This window comes from Macaca mulatta, chromosome 19 (assembly GCF_049350105.2).
Source record: "Macaca mulatta isolate MMU2019108-1 chromosome 19, T2T-MMU8v2.0, whole genome shotgun sequence".
NCBI classification, from domain to species: Eukaryota; Metazoa; Chordata; class Mammalia; order Primates; family Cercopithecidae; genus Macaca; species Macaca mulatta.
In genome coordinates this window covers 62,170,635-62,179,727 of record NC_133424.1, presented here as the reverse complement: position 1 = coordinate 62,179,727, position 9,093 = coordinate 62,170,635, and positions in this window count along the sequence as shown.

Below are 9,093 nucleotides of genomic sequence, written 5' to 3'. Positions count from 1 at the left end.
ACAGGTGCCTGCCGCCACGCCCAGCTAATTTTGTATTTTTAGTAAAGACGGGGTTTCTCCATGTTGGTCAGGCTGGTCTCGAACTCCTGACCTCAGGTGATCCCCCTCCTCGGCCTCCCAAAGTGCTGGGATTACAGGCATAAGCCACCGTGCCCAGCCTGAGATCTGATGGTTTTCTAAGGCGGTTTCCCTGTGCTTGCTCGCTCTGTCTCACTTGCCACCATGTGAGATGTGCCTGCTTTCCCTTCTTCCATGATTGTAAGTTTCCTGAGGCCTTCCCAGCCATGCAGAACTGTGAGGCAATTAAAACTTTTTTCTTTATAAATTACCCAGTCTCGGCTAGGTCTTTATAGCAGGGGGACAACGGACTACTACAGTGTCCATATAGCCAAAGGTATCCATTGGGAGCACAAACCCATGTGGGATGGGAGTTAAGAAGGTTGAGTATCTCTGTTAACTAAGGGGCGCGTTGGTTTAAGCATGAATGGGATAAGAATTTCGGGGGAGGCCGGGGCCAGTGGCTCACGCCTATAATCCCAACATTTTGGGAGGCTGAGGTGGGCAGATCACTTGAGGTCAGGAGTTTGAGACCAGCCTGGCCAATATGGCGAAACCTCATATCTACTAAAAATACAAAAATTAGCTCGGTGTGGTGGCGGGTGCCTGTAATCCCAGCTACTCAGGAGGCTGAGGCAAGAGAATTATTTAAACCCAGGAGGTGGAGGTTGCAGTGGGCCAGGATCACCCCACTGCACTCCAGCCTGGGTGACAGAGTGACACTCCATCTCAAAAAAAAAAAAAAAAAAAGAAAGAAAGAAAAAAAAGAGAAAAAAAAAAGAAAAAGAATTTGGCAGGAAAGTGGTAATTTAAAATAATGCCATTATTATGAGAGGCAGCTATGGGAGTAGAGAAGGGCACAGTTGTCTAGAGAGGAACTAAGACCCTCCAAGGGAGACAAGAAAAATTGTATTTGATGATACTATCAGGGCAAAAATGTGTGGCATTTACTTGACAGGTAGTGTTAAAAGATCCTGCCCTGGCCAGGCGCGGTGGCTCACGCCTGTAATCTCAGCACTTTAGGAAGCGGAGGCGGGCGGATAGCCTGGGGTCAAGAGTTCGAGACCAGCCTGGCCAGCATGGTGAAAATACAAAAAAAAAATTAGCCGGGCATGGTGGCAGGTGTCTGTAATTCCAGCTACTTGGAAGGCTGAGGCAGGAGAATTGCTTTAACCTGGGAGGCGGAGGTTGCAGTGAGCCGAGATCATGCATTGCACTCCAGCCTGGGCAACAAGAGCGATACTTTGTTTAAAAAAAAAAAAAAAAATTCCTGCCCTATAAATGGCATTGAATAAGTGGTACAAGTAGATACCATTGCCTGTAGGAGAGATGGCATGGGTATTATTATAGTACTGAGGACAGGCCAGGTGGGTGACATTGCAGGAAACAATTTTAAAGAAGTATTCTAGGTGACTGGGACAGGCAGGTTTAGGTTGAATCACAGGACAGCCGTCTAGTTGGGAAGCTTCCTACGGGAACAGGCAAGGTCTAATAAATAATTCGAAGACAGAGTTTCCTAAAGCAATGTCTAAGATGGCGAGGAAAAGAAACATCATTATTGGCTGGGCGTGGTGGCTCACGCCTGTAATCCCAGCATCTTGGGAGGCTGAGGTGGGTGGATCACCTGAGGTCAGGACTTGGAGACCAGCCTTGTTGGCAGAAGAGCTGAGGCAGGGCTTGCTTGTCTGACATAATGTAAAAGAGTCTTGGAACATGTCCTGGGTCCAGGGTCTAAAACCCCTCATGGCCTATGGAACACCAAGCTCTGTGCCGAAGGGTGGAAGACCGCCCCGCCACGCTGGAATCTAAGCCCAGGACATAAAACCCCTCGTGGCTTGGAGAGAACCCAGGGCTCAGGGCATAAAACCCCTTGGAGCCTCTGGAATGTATCCAGACTCGCTGGCCCCTTACTCCTTGCTCTCCCAGGATCATAAATTAATGTAACTTGAATTAGAAGAACCTGTTCTCCCTTATCTCAAGTAGCAGAGCATATGCTAAACCGTCACAGCTACGCTTGCACCGCTACCTTTCTACCCCCACGTCTGCACGTCCGCACGTCCTCACCACCTGCTTCTTTGTTTGGTTACCCATAAATAGTGTGGGCTCCCAGAGCTTGGGGCCTTCACAAACTCCATACTCCAGCGTTGGCCCCCTGGACCCACCCTATGTACTCTTAACTTGTTTTGTCTCATTCCTTTGACTCTGCCAGACTTCGTAGCCCCCACGACCTGGTGTTGGGTCTGATCACCGTCTGATCACCCCAACAAGCCTGGTCAACATGGTGAAACCTCATCTCTACCAAAAATACAAAAATTAGCTGGGTGTGGTTGTGAATGCCTGTGATCCCATCTACTTGGGAGGCTGATGCAGGAGAATTGCTAGAACCCGGGAGGACGAGGTTCCAGTGGGCCGAGATGGTGCCACTGCACTCCAGCCCAGGTGACAGAGCAAGACTTCGTCTCAAAAATTAATAAATAAATAAATAGACTGGGCGCAGTGGCTCATGCCTGTAATCCCAGCACTCTAGGAGGCTGAGGTGGGCGGATCATGAGGTCAGGAGATTGAGACCATCTTGGCTAACACGGTGAAATCCCATCTCTACTAAAAACACACACACAAAAAAAAAATTAGCCAGGCATGGTGGGGGGGGGTGCCTGTAGTCCCAGCTACTCGGGAGGCTGAGGCAGGAGAATGGCGTGAACCCGGGAGGCGGAGCTTGCAGTGAGCCGAGATTGCGCCACGGCACTCCAGCCTGGGCGACAGAGCGAGACTCCATGTCAAAAAATAAATTAATTAATTAAATAAAATATAAATAAATAAATAAAGTATAGAGTGTTATAACTCTGTCAGTCCCCATATAACACCCTCGTACTGCCTATAAAATAACCAGATGGGGATACGAGTTTGTCAAGGCTCTGAGGGCAGTCAGTGAGACAGGAATTCCCGTCCTGCCAGTAGTTCCCAACCCTTACACAATGCTGACCCATGTCCCAGGAAACGCTAACTGGTTCATGGTATTGGATGTAAACATTTTTTTTTTTTTTTTTTTGAGATGGAATCTTGCTCTGTTGCCCAGGTTGGAGTGCAGTGGCACGATCTTGGCTCACCTCAACCTCTGCCTCCCCGGTTTAAGCGATTCTCCTGCCTCAGCCTCCCGAGTAGCTGGGACTACAGGCGCGTGCCATCACGCCAGGCTAATTTTTTGTATTTTTAGTAGAGACGGGGTTTCACCGTGTTAGCTAGGATGGTCTCGATCTCCTGACCTCAGGTGAGTCACCCGCCTTAGCCTCCCAAAATGCTGGGATTAGAGCCATGACCACTGCGCCCAGCCCAGATGCTTTATTTTATATAACTTTACACCCAGACTCCCAATACATTTTTGCTTTTTTTTTTTTGAGACAGAGTTTTGCTCTTGTTGCCCAGGCTGTAGTGCAATGGCTCGATCTCAGCTCACTGCAACCTCTGCCTCCTGGTTCAAGTGATTCTCCTGCCTCAGCCTCCCAATAGCTGGGATTATAGGCATGCGCCACCACGCCAGACTAATTTTGTATTTTTAGTAGAGATGGAGTTTCTCCATGTTGGACAGGCTGGTCTCGAACTCTGACCAGCATTTTGAGAGGCTGCGGTGGGAGGATAGCTTGAGCCTAGGAGTTTGAGATCAGCCTGTGCAACAGAGCAAGACCCCATCTCTATGAAAAAGTTTAAAAATTAGCCGGGCTTGGGGGCACATGCCTGTAGTCCCAACTACTTGGGAGGCTGAGGTGAGAGGATGGCTTAAGTCTGGGAGGTCAAGGCTGCAGTAAGCCATGATCATGCCACTGTACTCCAGCCTGTGTGACAGAGTGAGACCCCTTCGAAGAAAGAAAAAGGAAAGGAAAGGAAAGGAAGGAAGGAAGGAAGGAAGGAAGGAGAGAGAGAAAGAGAAAGAAAGAAAAGAAAGGAAAGATAGGAAAGAAAGGAAAGACAGAAAGGACGAAAGGATGAAAGAAAGGAAGGAAGGAAGGGAAGGAAGAGAGAGAGAGAAAGAAAGAAAGAAAGAGAAAGAAAAGAAAGAAAGAGAAAGAAAGAAAGAAAGAAAAGGAAGAAAGAAAGAAAGAAAAGGAAGAAAGAAAGAGAGAGAAAGAAGCCGGGCGCGGTGGCTCAAGCCTGTAATCCCAGCACTTTGGGAGGCTGAGACGGGCGGATCACGAGGTCAGGAGATCGAGACCATCCTGGCTAACACGGTGAAACCCCATCTCTACTAAAAAAATACAAAAAACTAGCCGGGCAAGGTGGCGGGCGCCTGTAGTCCCAGCTACTCAGCTACTCGGGAGGCTGAGGCAGGAGAATGGCGTAAACCCAGGAGGCAGAGCTTGCAGTGAGCTGAGATGTGCCACTGCACTCCAGCCTGGGCGACAGAGCGAGACTCCGTCTCTAACAAAAAAAAAAAAAAAAGAGAGAGAGAAAGAGAGAGAGGCAGGGCGCGGTGACTCATGCCTGTAATCCCAGCACTTTGGGAGGCTGAGGCGGGCGGATCACGAGGTCAGGAGATCGAGACCATCCTGGCTAACACGGTGAAACCCCATCTCTACTAAAAATACAAAAAAATTAGCTGGGCGTGGTGGCGGGCGCCTGTAGTCCCAGCTACTTGGGAACCTGAGACAGGAGAATCGCTTGAACCCGGGAGACGGAGGTTGCAGTGAGCCAAGATCGTACTACTGCACTTCAGCCTGGGCGACAGAGCAGGACTCCGTCTCAAAAAAAAAAAAAAAAGAAAGGAAGGAAAGTAAGAGTAGCAACCTCATAGGCAGAGTAGCCCTGAGGATTGTTGGTTGGTTATTTTAATGGTTATTTCTTGAATATATGCTAAATACAGGATGAATTATGCATGGGTTTTCTAGATAAGGGGCAGGGAGCTCCCAGAACCTGGACTTTCTCCCCCATCCAGATCATACAGGGTAACTTTTCAGCACGGCCATGGCATTTGTAAACTGTCATGGCGCTGGTGGCAGTGTTTTTAGCATGCTAATGCATTACAATTAGCATATAATGAGCAGTGAAGGTAACCAGAGGTCACTTTCTTTTTGTTGTTGTTGTTTTTTGAGATGGAGTTTCCCTCTTGGTGCCCAGGGTGGAGTGGAATGGCATGATCTCGGCTCACAGCAACCTCCGCCTCCCGAGTTCAAGAAATTCTCCTGCCTCAGCCTCCCGAGTTGCTGGGATTACAGGCATGCACCACCACGCCTGGCTAATTTTGTATTTTTAGTAGAGACGGGGTTTCTCCATGTTGGTCAGGCTGGTCTTGAACTCCCGACCTCAGGTGATCTGCCCGCCTCGGCCTCCCTAAGTGCAAGGATTACAGGCGTGAGCCACTGCGCCCGGCTCCAGAGGTCACTTTCATTGTCTTCTTGGTTCTAGCTGGTTTTGACCAGTTTCTTTTGCTGTTTTCTGTCTTACCAGTGAGGTCTTAGGTCTTGTTGTCTTGGAAACCAGTCCTGCCAAATTGCTATCTCACTAGGGTATGAAAAACAAAGACAAAGGTTAGAGTTATTAAAAACTACACATTTGGATGAGGAGCCAGTGGACATAAAACTGAGCCTCTGGGCTGGGCACAGTGGCTCATGCCTGTAATCCCAGCACCTTGGTAGGCCAAGGCGAGTGGATCACCTGAGGTTGGGAGTTCGAGACCAGCATAGCCAACATGGGGAAACCCTGTCTCTACTAAAAATACAAAAATTAGCTGGGCATGGTGACACACGTCTATAATCCCAGTTACTCAGGAGGCTGAGGCAGGAGAATCACTTGAACCCGTGAAGTGGAGTTTGCAGTGAGCCAAGATCGTACCATTGCACCCCAGCCTGGGCAACAGAGTGAGACTCTGTCTCAAAACAAACAAACAAACAAACAAAAAAACTGAGGCTCTGAAGAGGAGGAACTGCTCAGATGGTGCTGGTGTTTCTGAGCTCTGAGGAGGATCACCAGAAACTGGAATTTTCTCAGGCAGGGGTGCTGGTCTGGCATCTCCAAATGGTCTGGCATCTCTGAGGATGTGCAAGTTTGGAAAAACTGCAAATTGGATTTAGTTGCTGCTACAGGAAAGAACTGCCTTGGACAGGGTGAAGAAGCTTTGCTGATGCAGATGGGAACAGGAAACCAACAGGAAGTAAGCAGAGAGCAAACAGGAAGGAGCAAGACCCCTTTTCCTCCTTCAGGCTGTACAGTCCCTCTGGCACCCCCTATTGGCAGAGGCTAACACACCACTTGGCAAAGTGAAAGTGGGGTTTTCAGAGTCCCATTCCCAGTTACGCAAAGCCCAGTGTTGAGAAATAGATTTGAAGCCAAGAGATAATAGCTTAATAATTGGCACACATAATAATAGTATGTGCCAAGGACCAGCAATTATGATTAATTCAATTCTGTACCCCTGAGGACCAAATGTATTTTTGAAAGACTACTTGCAAAAAAAAAAAAAAAAAAAGGCCTTAAATTCATTGAAAGACTAATTATTTTTCTGGATAGCTAATATGTATGCTCTGCTGATATTTATTCTCCCCCAGTTACATTGTGGTTTTAAAGAGGATTCAATCAAAATCCCAATGAGATGATTTTTCAATGGATTGGACACAATTATTGTAAAGGTTGTCTAAAGAAGTAAATGAGTAAAACAAAGATTGGTTTTCCTGTTGAGGACTATTAAGAGATATCCAAAGCCAAGATATTAATATATATTATAATGTAACACTAATTAGTGTTATCCTGAAAGAAAAATAGAAAGATAATAAATATAAAAATAAGGGCCAAGTGCGGTGGCTCACACTTACAATCCAGCACTTTGGGAGGTCATGGTGGGCGGATCACAAGGTCATGAGTTCTAGACCAGTCTGGACAACATGGTGAAACCCCGTCTCTACTAAACATACAAAAATTAGCCAGGCATGGTGGCACACGCCTATAATCCCAGCTACTTGGGAGGCTGAGGCAGAAGAATCACTTGAACTTGGGAAGCGGAGGTTGCAGTGACCCAAGATCATGCCGTTGCACTCCAGCGTGGGTGACAGAGAGCACTTTGGGAGGCCAAGGCGGGCAGATCACGAGGTCAAGAGATCAAGACCATCCTGGTTAACATGGTGAAACCCCATCTCTACTAAAAATACAAAAAATTAGCTGGGTGTGGTGGTGGGCACCTGTAGTCCCAGCTACTTGGGAGGCTAAGGCAGAAGAACCGTTTGAACCCAGGAGGCGGAGCTTGCAGTGAGCTGAGATCATGCCATTGCACTCCAGCCTGGGCAACAGAGTGAGACTCCGTCAAAAAAAAAAAAAAAAATTACAAAGGGAAAAATGTTAAATTTACAGAGGAAAAAGCCCAGTAGATACCACTTTAACCAGGGATCAAGTATAGTGGGTTGAATGGGAATCCAGGAATCCAGGTACCAGCCTCTCCTCCCTCACACCTAGGACCCCAAAAGATAGGGCCACATCCAAATCCCTGGAACCTGTGAATGTTAACTTATTGGAAAGAGTCTGTATTGGTCAGGGTTCTCTAGAGGGGCAGAACTAATAGGATGTGTGTGTGTGTGTGTGTATATGTGTGTGTGTGTGTATACATACATATATATATACACACACACATACACACACACACACACATATATATATGGAAGTTTAGTAAGTATTAATTCACACATTCACAAGGTCCCACAACAGGCCATCTGCAAGCTGAGGAGCAAGGAGAGTCAGTCAAGTCCCAAAACTGAAGAACTTGGAGTTTGATGTTTGAGGGCAGGAAGCATCCAGCACGGGAGAAAGATGTAGGCTGGGAGGCTAGGCCATTCTAGTCTTTTCACATGTTTCTACCTGCTTTATATTCTAGCCATGCTGGCAGCTGACTAGATGGTACCCACCCAAATTAAGGGTGGGTCTGCCTTTCCCAGCCCACTGACTCAAATGTTAATCTCCTTTGGCACATCCTCACAGACACACCCAGGATCAATACTTTGCATCCGTCCATCTAGTCAGGTTGACACTCTGTATTTTTTTTTTTTTCTTTAGACAGAGTTCCGCTCTGTTGTCAGGCTGGAGTGCAGCGGCACGATCTCGGCTCATTGCAGCCTCTGCCTCCCAGGTTCAAGCAGTTTTCCTGCCTCCGCCTCCTGAGTAGCTGGGATTACAGGCATGTGCCACCATGCCCGGCTAATTTTTGTGTTTTTAGTAGAAACTGGGTTTCACCATGTTGGTCAGGCTGATCTTGAACTCCTGACCTCATGATCTGCCCACCTTGGCCTCCCAAAGTGCTGGGATTACAGGTGTGAGCCGCCGCGCCCCAGCAACACTCAGTATTAACCATCACAGAGTCTCTGAAGGTGCAGTTAAAGACCTTGAAATGAGATCATCTCGCATCATCTTTGTGGCCCATCAATCCAATGCCAAGTGACCTTGGAAGAGAAAGGCTGAGAGAAATTTGAGACAGAGGAGATCACATGGGAAGACGGAAGCAGAAATTGGAGTTGGGAGACAAAGAAGCAAACATTAGAAGCTGTGTTTGCTCATCTCTGCTGGCCAACGTGACTTCACAAAGCCCCGGCTATGTGATGATGTGCAGCTCCCCAGAAAGATGCTTTGTAATTAGCCAGGCATGGTGGCAGGTGCCTGTAATCCCAGCTACTGGGGAGGCTGAGGCAGGAGGATCGCTTAAGCCCAGGAGTTCAAGACCAGCCTGGGGAATATGGCAAAACCCTGTCTCTACAAAAAAAAAAAAAAAAAAAAAGGTAATTAGCTGGATGTGGTGGCACGCACCTGTGGCCCAAGCTACTTGTGAGGCTAAGGTAGGAGAATCACTTGAGCTTGGAGGTTGAGGCTGCAGTGAGCTATGATTGCAAGACTGCACTCCAGCCTGGGTGACAGACTGAGACCCTGTCTCTGGGAAAAAAAAAAGAAAAACCTGTGGGCCAGGCACAGTGGCTCACGCCTGTAATCCTAGCACTTTGGGAGGCCAACGTGGGCGGATCACGAGGTCAGAAGATCTGTTCTCCTCCACCTTGGTCCTCACCTCTTCCACCC